Source organism: Clupea harengus, chromosome 5 (assembly GCF_900700415.2).
Source record: "Clupea harengus chromosome 5, Ch_v2.0.2, whole genome shotgun sequence".
Lineage (NCBI taxonomy): Eukaryota > Metazoa > Chordata > Actinopteri > Clupeiformes > Clupeidae > Clupea > Clupea harengus.
This window is the reverse complement of record NC_045156.1, coordinates 11344123-11360958: the sequence shown is the minus strand read 5'-3', so window position 1 is coordinate 11360958 and position 16836 is coordinate 11344123. Positions and strand designations below refer to the sequence as shown.

Here is a 16836-nt window from a genome sequence, read left to right as displayed (position 1 = left end):
TTGTGGTTGCGTACGTCTTTTTTAAAAGTCCTAATCTAACCGAATTAGCTGAAATAGCTGAATTAATGTCTCACCATGACGGTCCTTTAAAGGCATGTTCAAATGTTTAGCTCTTCCTCTTTGCTTGCATTATGTAATTCAAAATGTTACTACTTTTAACCAGAAGAGGGCGCCAGACAACAAGAAATGGACAATGATTTTTTTTAAATCTCGTCCACGGCTCAGTAAAGAAAATTCTTAACTCCGCTGAACACATATGTCTCTTATTACAGAGTTTACAAGCTCTCAGAAGGACATTCTCCTTAATTATCCGGATGAGATGATAGCCTAATTTAATATGCACGCAATTAGCATAGAATGCTCTGGCTTGATTAAAAGAAAGCAGCATGAAGCCAAACCATTAAGAAACGACCTTTGTAATGATGAGCATGATAATGGTGTTCATTAGTATAGTGATATTGTAGGGGCTTGGAGAAGCCCCTTACTGGGAAGGATATGAATAGCTTGTTGTTGTAAAGTATGTTATTAAAGTACTCTTACAATATTAGTACAAACGTTTGTTCTTGGTTATGGGGAGAGTTTATGGGAAGAGGGCCAATGTGATAAATGTCCTCAGCTCAGAAAATCCACATTGCCAAATATCTTCTTATTCAATAGCTCGGGGGTTACAAGGCCATATCACCATAATCATTTACGGTCGATAGAATATTCCTCCACAAATCTTCAATAGAATATTCCTCCACAAATCTTAAAATTCATACATTTTCCTCCGCAAAAGCCTCGGATGCATATCCCCTCAGCGTCCGAGACGCGATGATATCTATCTTGAGAAGTGATGGTTAGAGATATTTGTATGGAGATATTTCCTGCGCCTGGAGAGTGGCGGAGAAAAGAATCACCTCCCGATGGACAAAATGCTTTTTGCCCGTGACAGTTAAAGATGTAATCTGAGATGGGATAAATGGTTCTCTGTCGACTGGATTGATCCATGGAGCTAGGAAATGTAACCCAAGACCTGCCGTATATATCAAAACTCAAGCTGGGAACGGCAGATGAAGGTGGCTTTGGGGAACAACCATTGCTATGCAGTCCACAAACACATCTCAAACCTTACTTTGAAACATGATTCAGTTTAATGATATAATATGTCATTATTCTCTACATTTTATTAGCTTCTGTGGCTGTGATCAAGTTCAAGCATTCTAAATTCCAATTCTAAATATTACAATATTAGACTAAATATTGCATGTTGCATTTAAATATACTAGTGACGGCTCTATCGATTATCGTTACTGATGTCACACATCAGCACAAGGGGTAGTTTTTCTCCAGCAGAAGTGACTTGACTTTTTGACCTCTTTAGATTGATTGACAATTGGGGAAAGTGTGCGCTGACGGCCTTCACTGTCCATGTCACTGATTGTCTGGGAAGTCACTGATTGTCTGGGAAGTTTTTACGCATACATATTTTCTCCAAATCAATCCCGCTTTTCTATCTCATCTAATTTTTTCTCAATGCTTCCTATTGCACCTATAATGTCACAGTGGTAGGGACACAATGTCACATTCACCGAAGCACCACGGTAGGATTATGCTTCCACAAGTAACACGGTGAACCCATCTTTCAATTCGGACCGAGAAAGAGGCTCTCATTTAGTGAAGCGCGATTTCAACACTGCTCCTCTTCTTCCATCTTTATCTCATCAGAGACACAGCCCAGCGCTTCAGATGAATTCCTTTAATCAGCGGAATGTTTTTAAAGTCGCCATTAGAAGATACAATGTAAAATTGAATTATGGTCTTTGTCGTTTAAAGCAGAACGGGTGTTCATGCATGTAAGGCTATGAATGTCATTAGCCAGACTCGTTATGCAATCCCATTGTAATTCCCCTGATCTCTCTGCATATTGTATTACTGGTGATCTGGACCTCATAAATGTTCTACATATGTTATCCAAATAAAATAAAAAAACACCACTGTATTAAATAAATACAAGATATGGGAACTGCATTTGGTGAGATTTTTCAAATGCATTTTTAAGAGTCGGCCATGCTAAACCATTGCATGGGAGAGTTGCTTTTATTTGATGTTGTTTACTTGAAACACAAGCAGGCCAATGAGTGGGGTGGGGGTAAAGTCATGAGAGGGCTGGAGCACAGGTCCTTGGGGTAATAAATAGCAGCTAGCTCGGAGAAAGATCTGGCCCTGGCTTGGCTCAGATTGGACCCTGGTCTGTTCAAGAGAGAGAGACAATCTGTGTGCTGTGTTTGGGCTTTGCGAAGCACACAGTCTTCTGGCTGAGATTATGAGTTATTTCAGTGTTTAATCGTGATATTTCAATTTGGACAGGAAAACTATTTCATCCCTATAGCTGTTTCACTAGAATATGGTTTCCACTGTCTGCTATTGTTACTGTTTAAACCTCTGCCATGACTGGTAAAACAATAAAGGAATCGTGGGCATATGGTGAAATAACTTCACACAGCACATATGGAGCATCCCTGTGTTCTCACTGTATCAGTTTATTTACTGCTCACTGCACTGCGTTGTTATTACACAGCAGCATAATGTTTTAGCTTTGCATTCTGGGTAAAATCATTCTCATACATGCACAAGCCTTTCTTTTCACAAAAGCACTTTAATTCCATGTGACAGGTCGTGGGATGGAGAGAAAAAAATAGTCACATAACACACAGCTGTAGGAAGAACCTGCTTCAATACAAATGAACTACAGGTTTGAGGGAGAGGTAGGAACTAGGAAGAAAATGAACTACAGGTTTGAGGGAGAGGTAGGAACTAGGAAGCAAATGATTACGGCTCCCCCTGCAGGGTGACCCCCCCCCCACACACACACACCCCTCCATACCTCAGCATGGTAACAGGTAGCAGGTCTACAGGTGCAGGAGCTCATTCTGAGCTGCGTGATGAGAGGGCAAACTCTGCTCTCCAACCCACCTATTGTGAGTCAATCTCTCATTACGAGCCTCCTGGACGGTAATTGCATGCTGGCGGGGAGAGGAGTGGAGTGGAGTGGCTGGTGCTTGAGTGTGATGGTGAAGGGGTGGGTGCTTCCTCCAGCCCTCAGCCTGAGAGACGCAGCAGGGAGAGGAGAGAGAAGCTCACAGTGGCAAGACCTGTTGAATTAAAGGTGCATTAAGCACGGGTGCCTCTGAATTATTGATGCAGCGTTGCGTCCCTCAGGCCATTATGACTCTCTCCTCCTCTCTCTCTTTCATGCTCTCTCTCTCTCTCTCTCTCACTCTCTTTACCACCTGTTCTCTCTCCCTTTCTCTCTCTTCCTCTCTCTCTCTCTTATTCTCTCTTTCTCTTGCTTTCCATTTCTCTTACTCTCTCTTCTCTCTCTCTCTCTCTTTCTCCATTTCACTCTCTCTTTATTGGCATGGCAAGAGGTGGAATTTATTGCAAGAGCATTAGCAGGAAGTCCAAGTAATAAAAGGATGGTAATAGCAAACAGAGGCAGAGCGCAGATAATGGCTCACTTGTGTCTCACTTGTGTCGCAATATTAGCAGTGGGAGTTGTGAGTCTATATGCTGTGCATGTCTCTGTGTGGGAACTTGTTTGTGTGTATTTAAGAGTGCTTTTTGGTGAGCTCCTCTGTTTTGGCAGTAGATTTAACTATAGTACATACTCAAAGGATATAATCTCTATACATCCCTATCCTCGTTTAACCCTTATATATTTATAACAAGGCATCCTTTCTTGCATAGTGATAACGTAATTACTGAAAATAATTGAACAAGGGAAATGGCTTCCCATTTGGATACAATTTTGTATTGAATGTTTTGCTTTTTGTGGTAGTTCCACATTGCCTGGACTGCAAGGGGAGAACAATATGTCCTTTCTGCAGCAGGCTGCTTTGTGTCTTTGTGTTTCACTCTCTCTCCGGTGTCTGCTAGTGTGGTCAGGTATTATACTGAGGTGTGTTTTCTATTCGGAGCTAAACAGGATTGAATTGTTCTCTGTTGTTTGATTTCAGTCGGGCTGCGGTGGGATGACCTGGGGCAGATTACTCTCATTTGTGTTCGTTTAGACAGAGCCCGAGGACCAGCCGACTGAGACAACTTTATGTTCATATCTTAGTTTTTGCTCAGACTTTGAAAGTACAAGATATAGAGTTGTTTATCTTGAACTCCCATTCTCTCCCTTTTCCTTTTCCCCTCTCTCTCTCTCTCTCTCTCTCTCTCTGTCTCTCTCTCTCTCTCTCTCTCCACCAGTCTTCATCAGGTCTTTGGAGCAGACAGGGAAGAGGTCAGGGAGACTACCACAGTGTATTTTACAGTCACCTGTTATATTTTAGGCTGAGCCACAACCGAAGCCCTGCTGTTCCTGTCCAGTCTTTTTATGTCCCTCCCAACTTCCAAGGTGAGAGTGGACATTGAGGGAGGCAGGCAGGGAACTAGAGCAGAAAATATGCCCCCAATCACAACAGGGAGGCTCGTTCTTTGTTAATTCATGCAACCTCATGAAACCACATTAGTACATTAGTGGCCCATTCAGTGTCTTCTTTTGGCAAAGGCCGATATTGCAGGAATGCATCACAGGGGGGGGGGGGGGGTTTAACTTTGGTGGTGAGGCCAACAAACACAGCTGAGTCCCTATACAAGAGCCCACACGCACACTCACTCAGTGACCACTGCAGTCTGAGTAACTTCTTCATACATATTTCATCTAAGCCCACTGTCACAAAATGTGTGGTTTTGGACGATAGCGTGCAAGGAATTGGCATGTCTGATGTCTGGATTGATAATGACATCTATGAACCCAAATGGCATGGCCTTTGAGAAGAATGTATCGTTATTTACATTGTAATGTAATCGTCATATAATGGTTGTTTTCATTCATTTGATTTGGGGCCAGGCAGAGACCCATGCATCGAAGATGACGTCCACAAACAGAGGCAGTAGCTCTGCAAAAATCGCAAAGTGCATCTGAAAACCAGGAGGCTAGAAGAAAAGAAAAAAACCTGCAATCCCCTCTCCATATATGCTGAAATAAACTCGGTCTGAAAGATTGCTTTCGATGTCTCCATGTTATGCCTGGGCAACTGCATCTTGGCCAGCCCAGACCCCCTGCCCCTGCCCTGGTTTTATCTGCTCGCCAGATGGATGTAAAGCCATGCTCCAATGAAGCCTTGTTTTTTGTTCACTGATGTTAACAACTGTTGTGTCAGCAATGTCAGAAATGTAATAAGTCCAATGGCACCAATAACCTTGGTCATTTTGTGCAAATTCAGGTATAGTGGAAGTAAGTGATAGTAATTTTACATGGATTTATTCAGGAGTTTGACAAATGTTCACGGTACATCATGTGTGCTTATTAGAGATAACCCAGCCATCTAGCCGGCTCCAGATAAGACATAGTCAACTATAGATAACTTGGCAAACTGGTTTGAAGAATTTTCTAGATATTAAAAGCATTAGTTTTAGGATTTTTCCACATGGTGGCGCCAGTTTACCACGATGACCAGGCAGTCGTCCCTGAGGACTCAAAGTGCCGCTTGAAGTGCACACCACTCCTCTGATGCGAAAATCTTGCCTTCCGTTTTCAACATCTCGGTACGCACGCGTATCCAACTCTTTCCCCGAGATGATTCCAGCTGCAAAAAGCATGCCGCTTAAGTTACACGAACAACAATACTGGATACATCTTTTTGCCACTATGATTCTGACATAATTTCAGCGAACCCTATGTTGCAAGCGTGAATTACTCGTTTTGAACCGGGAAGTTGTAAAGCCAGCTTGAGCTGAGGAACTTTGCCAGCCTCTGCTTTTCGCACCTGACGTACTGAGACGGGAGTTTGGTCGAGCGGGGAAATCTTAATACAGACTTTTCTTGACTCAAGGATCGCATGGTAAAGAAGGTTAATAATCCAACAATTGCAATATTTCTTCTTTAGGTGATGGTTTTCTTCCGGGCGGTTTTGCGTGAAGGAAAATATCTTGCTTTGATGCTGCCCTGTTATTTTTGACAATGGAAAAGAAATGAAGGAGGCATCTATCTGGATCAATTAAGAGCATTACGACAGGTAATTATAAATCTGCTCTGTTCGAGCGTTTCTAATTGTTATTCCTGTCTAGTTCAGCATTATTTTAGATTTTGTGGAACCAAACGACGCAGCGAAACATTAGACACACGCAGCATATGAACCTGAGCTGTAAATGATATCCCAAAATGCTTAAATTACGACTGAAACTGATTCATTTCCTTGAAGTATGGAAAACGTGTTTGATATCGACAATGTCATTATAATCTCCCTGCCTTATAACAGTGAAGGCACATTTGAAAAGGAAATACATGATAAGCCACGACAATAATATACTTCATTTAGACAAGCACTTAATGGTCTAGCCAGGTGTGGAAGGCTTATTTCCTCTATCTAATGTTGAGGTAATTGCGTTTAACTAATGTAGGGATGTTGCTGGTGTTGTTGTGCTGTTCAGACGTGTTTATTTGTTTGACATGCTCCATAACTCATTTTGACCACATAGCACGACCTGCAGTGCGCGGTGTATCACGTCATACGTACATGCGTTGTATGCATAATTGTGAATTTCTTGTGTTGAAAAATATGACATTCCTTGCCATACATGTAGTCCACAGCACACCATGCAAATGTATTAAATAATACAATCATCAGTTGATGGGACTAAACTCCATTCAATGGCAAGAATAAGGTGTTTTTTTTTTCTTCATTTTTGAACACAGAGTACCTGCTTCTAAAAGATCTAAACTGCTGATAAAACTGCAGCAGAGGTTATACAAGTAAATATCAAATACAGTTTGCTGTAGCCTACTTTCTATGTTTACATCAGACGTATTTGGATTTCTTTCTGTATGATATCTGTGTCTCTGGGATTTGAAAGCTCTCAACGCCTCCCCACGTTTGGGCTCACACACCCACAGCCTTTGAGTTGGGATTTTGGTATGGGCTACTGAATAGTCTCAATGCCAGCAGTTTCCTGTTCCAGTCTGGACACGACCATGGTACTTGCTTGTAATAGGAAACTGTCGATATAGGATGAAGTAGAAAGTAGTGCATTTTTATTTCACTTTCCAGAGAAACGCATGGCCCTGGGAGATGATATCACCTGGCCGCATCGTGTCTACTTTGGGCAGGGGTGGTGTGTTTGACCACTTACACACTGCCTCAATTCCATAATACTCCCTCCCGCTGTAATATAATCTGCGCTCAGTGGGCGATATAAAAAGGTTTAGAGGAGCGGTTCTCCAAGGGGCCCGTGAAACCCGCCGTTTCCTCCTGAAATGCGCGCACAGTGGTGTCGGGGAGAGAAAAAAGCCCTGCCTTATCTCCACCACAGGCTCCTCATCATTACGCGTGCACTCTGCGCTTCTTTTCTTGTGATCCCCCTCCCTCACCTCTCCTCCTCCTCCTCCTCCTCCTCCTCCCTCCTCTCATCTCTATTCTTTCATCTGCCCTTCACTCCATCTCTGTCATGCCTGGCGCGGTCAGCTGTTTTTTTGCAATTAGTGCTATCATCGCATTTCGTCCTGCGGAAGAGTGGCGGTAATAACCTTACGGCTCCCATTGCGCGCGGATACTCTTGTGCAGTGATTAATTGAGGCCCCCTGAGAGCGCGAGAAGGTGCCGTAGATCTTCTCTTTCACACCCCGTGACAAGTGACCCATTACTGTGTTTTATAGATTGCCGTCAGCAACCCTTGAAAGTGCCAGTGGCCCTGTGTTCGGTTGATTTTGATTGTGGCGGTGTTATTTGTGGGAATTGATGACGGACAGAGCAAAGGCCACCCTCGGTATTATTTGATTATTTCGTAGGAGTCTGATTCGTGATGAAGGACTAGTTGCTCCGTTTTGGCACTGTATCAGATTTAACAGACACTTCATCCAATTTATCAGATCAAGGAACACGCTACGTGTGTCAGAATCGACATCTTCAACTGAACTGGACTGTAATAACAGAACGCAGTATTTATGCTTTGGGAAATGTAGTTCTTTGGGTGACCTGCACCACATTGTTTGGTAGGCCAGCTCCATCCCAGCAGCCTACATGACCGTTTTCTGCAAAGTTCAAGTATTGCAGCATATTGCAGTACAATGTGAAACTGCTGATAAACCCCACATACATTTTTTCCCCCACCTGAACCCGTGTCCGCTGCACAGATATTCTTGCAGTCAGAAACTCATTATGACCTGCAGGGTATGGATAGACGTCAGCCTAATGCTACAGGAGACATGTTTTATGGTCTTATAAAGAGGGGGGGTCAATGCATTTGGCTGCTACGCTAATAGGATGAAGAGGAAATCCTGCAGCTTTAAAGGTGCTAATGCTGTAAGGCTGAACATTTTAGCTTCCTAGATCAAATGCTGCAGAGCACCCACTAATGGGAGGCCTCTGACTTAAGCGTTATCTCATTCACTTTGGGCTCTGCTTCTGTGTGTATGTGTGTGTGTGTGCTTCCTATGTGAATGTACGTGTGCACTCAATATTTCTGGTCTCTTTGTCTCCTCTCTCTTCCTATCCCTCTCTCTCTTTCTTTTAAACCTGTATACATACACGTGTGCCTACTCAATCACTCTCTCTTTTTGTTTGTCCTTGTGTGTATGTATCAGTGTATCAGTCAGGGGAAAAAGGCGTGTGCGTGAATGTGTATTTGTGTGTCTGTGTGTGCGCATATATGTGTGTAAATGTGTATGTGAGTGTCCTTGTGTGCGCATATATGTGTGTGTGTGTGTCTGTCTGGCCCTCCCTCATTTTCTCATTCTGCTGGTGTGCTCTCCAGCCCTGCTGCTCAGGGGCCTAGCGAGAGGAAGTGATGTAAGTCTCAGAAGCGATCTCCGTCTGGACCTCAAATCGATCGCTCAGGTAACCAATGAAGGAGTCGGTATCTATGTGTGTGTGTGTGTGTGTGTGTGTGTGTGTGTGTGTGTGTGTGTGTGTGTGTGTGTGTGTGTAAAGGCCAAGTATTTAAAGGCCAAGTATTTAGCGGTCGCTTCTATCCAAAGCGACATACAATGTGTGTTTGTGTGTGTGTGTGTGTGTGTGTGTGTAGGGAGAGAGGGAGTGTGTGTGTGAGGCAGCCTGACATGCATAAACTTATCGATGCTTTCTCGGAGTAGAGGGAGACGGGGGATGGGATGGAATGGGACAATAGGGGAGAAGAGAACATGGAATATGTGTACCAGCCTCTGCCCACACCTATCTATCTATTAAAGGAACAATATGTAATATATTGAATGTACTAAATCATAAAATGACCATGATATGTTATCAGAGATTAGGTAAACATGTTAAGTTGAAATACTGGCCTCTCAGACACAGCTACAATTCTGTATATTCTCCTTTTAAGACGGATGCCGAGTTGGCTAATTTTCTCTGAAACAGGTAAGCATTGCGCTTCAGCTAAGGTTAGCTAACCTCAACTAATTTATCACAGCTATTAGTACACGCTAACGTTAACTGCTATCAGTCACACCATTGGAGAGGACTGGCCACAGCCTTTTACTACCTGGGCAACAACTAGCATGATAGAAATATATTTCATAAAATGCAGATTTTACTCTATATTAAGTCAATTTCCAAATGTGATTACTCTACACGTCGAACGTCCAAATTGAGTAATTTTAGTCATGCCCGTCCTTAACTACTAGCTAATTATCTATCTTAACTAATATAAATCAAATACCCGTTTTGGAAGAGTTTATTCAATTTTGTGACTGAATCAATAGATCTGGTAAAATTTCGCTAGTGTTAGATTGCTAGGCAGATATTTTAGTGAAACAATGTACAATTTTCTGTGCACATAGTCAGCCATGCATCTAGCTAACATTGACAGTTATAAAAAAATCCACATGATCTGGTTAATAATTTGCAAACAATAAAAACATTGCAAACGTATATATTAGCTAATCAAGCTAGGACTCGTCGTCGCTTGCCATTGTCAAAGTTTAATTTTGCACTTTAGTGTAGGTTCAGTGTTCTCAACCTGGCAACCGCATGAGCTTCAAGTCTGAGGAAGAGGGGGCGGGGGGAGACTCCAATATTTTGAATTTTGACTGCAGTACCCATTTTAAACACTCGCTGTCAGTGCTACATATTGCTCCATTAACTCGCCCAGAAACCAACCTCCCTCAGCACCTTTTGGTTTGCAGGAGCATAATAAGAGGACATTCCTATTTTTATATGTAACTTCTTAGGTAACTTCAACTGAAATCTTTGCCTGGTGGTGGACACTCACGAGTACATAGCACACAAATGGGAGGGAAGGACACGTGGACCAGCTGTCAGGGAACTACATCTCCCAGAACCTCTGCTACTTTGTGGAAGCTGACAGGGGACTACATCTCCCAGAACCTCTGTTGCTTTGTGGAAGCGTGGTTTGGGAAGAAACCTTCCTATTCTTGTAAGGCATGTGGAAATGAATATGGTCATTTTCATATGCTTTTATTTTGTTGAAGATCTAGTAAAGATGACGTGCCACTGCATGTGGGAGTGCGCTGGAGGGTAATGTAAACCATATAGAGTTTCAGCGACTGCATGTGTGAAAGGAGGCAGGTGTCTCACATGTCCACGTCAAGCTGATCTGTCCTTTTTAATTAAGCTGTGTGAATGTCTCACTCTCACTCTGTCCTTCACCTCGTCCTCCGTAGTGGCATCTCTCTTTGTATCTCTCACTCTCAGGCTTTCACGTACAAACACACACACACACACACACACACAGACACACATGCACAACACTCATGTCATACACACACACACACATGCAAAAAGACACATATGCGTGCGTGTGCACACACACACACGCACACACAAAGATCATCTGATGGTTTTGTAACTTGGTGTATGTGCAGGAGGCGAGATCATTGCTCTTTATGACATCCCCAGCCCAAGCCAGCCCCATCTCCCTTCTCCCTTCTCCCCCTCGCCCCCCCCCCCCCCCCCCATCTCCGGGCTCCAATCGTGGGAGCCGTGACAGCTCATAAGGGCTTCAGCTTATCCTGCTTTCCCTGGCATGAGGGGGAGGCACAATAACACAATCCCCTGTGTTAGACAACATTGTGCAGCGCTGGCCTAAGCAATGCCTGCCTGCCTGCATGCATGAATGTGTTTGTGTGCAATTGTGTGCGTATGTGTGTTTGTGTGCGTGTGTTTGTGTGTGTCTGTTTATATGTCTGTGCGTGTGTGTGTGTGTGTGTCTTCTGCTGGCGCTCAAAAAATGGAGGTGTGTCTATTTCATTTCTTTTTACGAGAGGTGGGGAAAAAAAAGGCTGAACGCCTACCTTGTCTCCTTGCTTGAGCTTTATATTTTGTGTGGCTATAGAGTTCAAAAGTAATGTTTCTCTTCATTGGTTGAATTCAGCATTGCATATACTATTTGGCCTAAGTGTGAGCCCATTGTATTGGCATATTGTTTATCCAGTGTGTTTGTCCATTGTATTGGCATATTGTATATCCAGTGTGTGTGTCCATTATATTGGCATATTGTATTATAAACCCAGTGTCTTATACGAGGCTGGATCTCTCCAGTATTAAGTATCTAGTATATTTAGGACTAAGAATAAACACAGAAACATCTTTCTGTCCTGTTAACCAGCCAAAAGGCCCGGTTGATAGCCCATGTTACTAGACAGTGGCGTAAGCAAGGTAAATGCACGCAGAGTGATCAAGATTGATGCATCATGCTGTGGCAGAGATGGTCCGCTGCTCTTCAGTCGAGTGATGAGACGTGATGCAACGCGTCAGAGCGGGACGAGGGCGACATGAGCACATGAGACCAGAGTGAGAGAGCGAGAGAAAGAGAGAAAGAGAGAGAGAGAGAAACAGAGAGAGAGAGAGAGAAAGAGAGAGAGAAGAGAGAGAGAGAGAGAGAGAGAGAGGCAGCCCATGTTTTATAGATGCCATTTAAAGGAGCGTGCCCAAAGCCCAGCAGCCTGCAATGAACTGTAACCACGACAAAACACCAAGACAATAAACAAATAAATTGGTTGCCTGGGACCCTGCAATATGCCCTCTCCGCTCACACACTTGCCACTAACAACACGATCCAGCAGAGCAGTGATGGGATTAGGCTGAGACATGCAAGCCTGTCTCTGAATTTATATTTTATGCATGCATGCATGCTTTTGGAGGTGCTTTGTGCTTGTGTGTGTGTGTGTGTGTGTGTGTGTGTGTGTGTGTGTGTGTGTGTGTGTGTATATGTATGTTTCGTTTGTGCGTGTGCATTTGTGGGTGTGGGTGTGGGTGTGTGTGACTGTCAGCGTTAATGCATGTTTTATTGTATGTCTTGTGTGTGTAAGTGTACATGTGTGTGTCTATATGTGTGTTTTGTGTGTGCGCGTGTGTGTGTGTGTCGTGTGTGAGAGTGTGCGTGTGCATGTGTGCACGAATGTTGCTATTTCTGCTGCTTTTGTTCTTGTTGTTGCTGTTGTTGTTCTGTGCAGGTGACATTAGAGATATATGTTTCTCACACATGCATGAGTAAATGGCCCAGACTCCTCCATGCTCGCCCCCCCTGGTGGTCGGTGGCCAGAGCCCTGGGGCTGAGGAGCAGAGCTGCTAGACGCCATTGTTGTGAATCCGCTCTGTAAACAGATTGTGAATCGCCCGCGGGGGTTCAGTGTGCCACTCCGGACGCCATTTCTCCCACCTGCAAACTATTTCTTAATGTGTCTCTCCCAGAGAGGCCTCTGCCACCGTAGCCGCTGGCCAGCCACAGCCTCTGTCTGTGTTACAATGGATTTTTGTCTGCCCCCCCCCCCCCGGTCTAAAATTCTTGGTCTTCTTTTGATAATGCTCCCTTGCCTGCATCGCCTCTTTAAGAGACTCACTCGAGGAAGAGAAGAGAGCACATACATTCAAAGTGGCCCATTTATGGGCCTGCACTGGACCAGCTGGAGGTGTTGCTGAACAGTGTCTTCGTCAGAGATGGGAGCTTGCCTGTTAGGGGATATTTTGGGTAAAGGATTTGCATTTTTCACTTTTGATATGCAAACTGAGGTTGTAAGTTGATTCAGCTGTCAGTTACAGCCAAGACCATTACTTTCACATTCCTCTGAACAAACCAGTAAAGTGTTGCTACTGTGATTTGACAGACTGGTATAATGGTGTGATTTGCCGCGTGCTGGTTTGACGAGCTTTGCATGAAAAACAACACAGACGGGTTACAGTTCCAACAGCTGCAGGTAAAGTTGCCTGATCATTAGTACATTTGATCATCTGCAGGCAGGTGTTTTTACCTACTCCTGCCACATCTTACATGCTGTGATCAGAGCCACAAGTGTAGGGTGTAGCCTTACTTGGCTGTCCCTCTTGGCTAGGTAGTCATTTCATTGTTTGGCTGCATGGTGGTCTCTCCAATCACAATTAGTCACATACTGTAGGTTGCAAGATGTGGTCATGTAAAAGGTTGTAAAAAAGACTATATAAGGCTATCTCCATGTCCAGTATATGTACTCTATGGAGCACATTCACTTATTCCTAAGTTCACATTGTCTTATGAATAGTAACTTCAACTGAAGTCTTTGTCTGGTTGACACTCACAAATTGAATGCATGTTTATGAAAATCCCCCTTTCTAAACCAAGCAAGCTCATTCTTTTAAGTGCTTTTTTGAGTGATACACACATGCACACACATGCACACATGCACACACACACACACACACACACACACACACACACACACACACACACACACAAATACACTGTGTGGGCACAGCCATGATTCTTGAAAATGGGCCATCTAGATCGTAATCAGCTTCAAAGCCATAAAGTCAATAATCCATCACTTTTGATCCTCTTCCTTGAACTCCCTCTAATCAGGGCCAGGCCTTGGGGTCGGCTTCTCTCCCTGTCAATCACATAATATGGTAAAGAGAGAAGAAAAGTGTCCTTTAATGTGGCTCCTACATTAGCATGTAAGCTTTATGCAGGGCCATTTACAACTTTCACATTTACAGCAGAGGCAAAGAGGAATGGCTAGGCGGGTGTATAGCTACATATTATGGGCTCCCTTAAATATCTAAATCTCTGCAACCTATGGTGTTTGGCATATACCATGGGCCCAACCTGAAGGTCCTGCTCCAGCAGAACCAAAATCTTTCAGTTGTTTATGCACCCCTGCCCCGGGCCTTGATGGCCTCCTCTCCACTGAGCCAGTCAAGTCCAGTCCGGTCCAGTCCAGTCCAGTCCAGTCCAGTCCAGTCCAGTCCAGTCCAGTCCAGTTCAGTCCGGTCCCATCCAGTCCAGCCCACAGAGGACACTACAGCTGAAGTCTCTCCTGCCCTCAGCGGTGAGCTGGGCAACGGAATCCTCCAGCCTGTCAATCAGACAGGCCAGGAGCAGCAGGAGGTTCCGGAACACTGGAGGATGAAGCTTCAGCTTTAGCAGCGCCTTTGAGAATCTGCTGTTGGGTTAGCGGTTAGCGGCGGTGCCCTTCAGCTGTGCTGTCCCTTCGCCCACATCTCTCCTTCTCCTCCCTCCACTCCTCCCCTGCTTTCGCTGCGCTCGTTTGAGTGTGTCGGCAGCTTTGGCAGCTCTCACTCTACTCTCATCTCCTTTCCCTCCCTCTCTCTCTCCCTCTCTCTCTCTCTATCCCCCCTCTCTCTCTCTCTCTTTTTACTCTATTTCTATCACCTCTCTCTCTATCTCTCCCTCTCTCTCTCTCTCTTTTTTCTCTATTTCTCTCTCCTTCTCTCTCTCTCTCTCTTTCTCTATATATCTCTCTTTCCCTCTCTCTCTCTCTCTCTCTCTCTCTCTTTCTCTCTCTCTCTCTCTCACACCCTCAGTAAATTCGCATTATCTCCTTTCCTTCAAAGACGACCTGCTCACTGGCTTGCTACACTCCGTTCCAAGCCTTTGGCGTCATGGGTGTGAAAGGCACAGAGGAAATGGGGAACTCTGTTTTTGTCTTACTAAAATCCTCTACTCCCACAGGGACGGTGTAAGCAAGCCAGCAGTCAAGTTTCCCAGCCTGTCTCTATTTCAGTAGATACACACATATGCACAAACAGAAAGACACACACACTTACACACACAAACGCATACGCATCAGATACATACACACACAGAGGTACACACACACACACACACGCACACACACACGCACACACACACACCTACACACATACACACACACATACACACACACTCCCACGTACACACGCACACACACACACACACACACACACACACACACACACACACACACACTGAGAGGCAGTGTGTCTCCATCTAGGCAGCTGGTGTCAAGCACCGCCCCATGCCCATAATGATTATGCTGCTATTTGGGCTGAAAATTGCAATTAGGGGGGAGTTAAAAAAAAATGAGGCTGTTATTTTTGATGCTTGTTATTTTCTTTGCAGGAGACGCGAAGCGGAGGGGCAGCCTCTGCTCTGATTGCAATTAGGGGGAATGAGACGCAATAAAACGAGCAATCATGTCAAAGGTTCCTCCTCTGGCCTCCGAGGGAGGGCCGGGGCCCTGGGCTGGAACCGGCGGAGCCGTGGAACACAGAAAAATCAATGAACCCTAGGTAACACTGGGTAACATCTCTGTTATATGGCTGACACGACCTTTGTATGACCTTATTATACAAGATGTCATGTCCTGCGATTAGTTATTGTGACAGCTGATAATCAATGACGGGACTGAGTCATGTTACCATTTCCAGTGATTGTAGTTTGGATTTGGGATTGCGTGCTAATAAGCTGCCATGGCAACATACAACTGAAAGCTTAGAAAGATGTCCTAGCCATGACAGGAAATGGCCCCGTGAGACTTTTACACTCTTGCACTCTTGCGTCATGACAGCACAATAAGAGGTGCCATCTGCCCGCACGCTCATGAGTCAGGGCTGCTGATCTAATCACAGTGGGTTTCAGTGATGTGTTACTGAGTCACAGAGGCTGAGGCTGGTAGACCCCAAAAATGTAATCATTTCCCAATAATGTTATCATTTCTGCAACTAAAGTCACTCAAAGATGTAATAAAACCCAATAATGTAATAATATTTGTACCAGTAATGTAATAAATGATTACACTATTGGAAGTTACAACATTGGGTTAACCTTGTTTATGCAGCAGAAGCCAATAATGTCATAAAACCCAATAATTTAATAACATTATTAATAGTGTAACAAAATCCCTGCAGTAACATAATACTACATTTACGTCAGTTAACTGTTATTTTCAAATAGACTGGGATTTCTATGAGCGATTCACTAGAGAAGAGTGGGATAGAGTTATCCCCAGGCATTTGGTTGAAGCAGTGGGGTAGCTCACGTCTCAAGCGACTTCGGATGAAGGCATGGCACCTACTGAGACGTCTGAATTCTGTTAGACATCATGTGAGAGACAGACAGGTGACTGAAAACAGAACAGACAGGGGAGAGTTGAGGTCCACTGTACTTCTTTTTTTATTTTATTTCGATATCTCAAATTGTTCAAGAAGATTCTTAACTTAAAATCCCACTCCCTTTTGAGTATAGTATACGAAAGCTAAGAAAAACTGAAAGTAAACTGGTCAAATTCACATTTTAAGTTTTTAAGTGCTATTAAAGGTATAAAGCAACTTAATTCATTCAATAAACAGCTGCTTGAGATGATTAAGTACATACAGTTACATCCTATTCTTATATACTGTAGGAGGCTGAAGAATGTAATGCATTTGTTTAAATGTTCAAATACAAAATCAATGTACATTTTAAGTCCTCGGATGCATTGTAGAACTTCGGGGATGCTTATTTGCCAAAAAACATTGCCGTCACCTTCACCGTTCCAGTTTTTAGATCCTGAGTCAAGCGCCAAAATAACAAAAGCCATGCCAATGTTGTCGTTTC

The 16836-nt window shown here is 43.9% G+C and overlaps 1 protein-coding gene across 1 annotated transcript in view; it reads left to right on the top strand.

The window, feature by feature from the left end:
• Window positions 1–5539: 5539 nt before the first annotated feature.
• Window positions 5540–16836, top strand: part of tafa3a (TAFA chemokine like family member 3a) — an 84255-nt gene continuing 72958 nt past the window's right edge. Inside the window, exon 1 of the mRNA XM_031567695.2 lies at window positions 5540–6047. The gene's annotated coding sequence lies outside the window, so the exon portion shown is untranslated. The remainder of the gene's footprint in view (window positions 6048–16836) is intronic.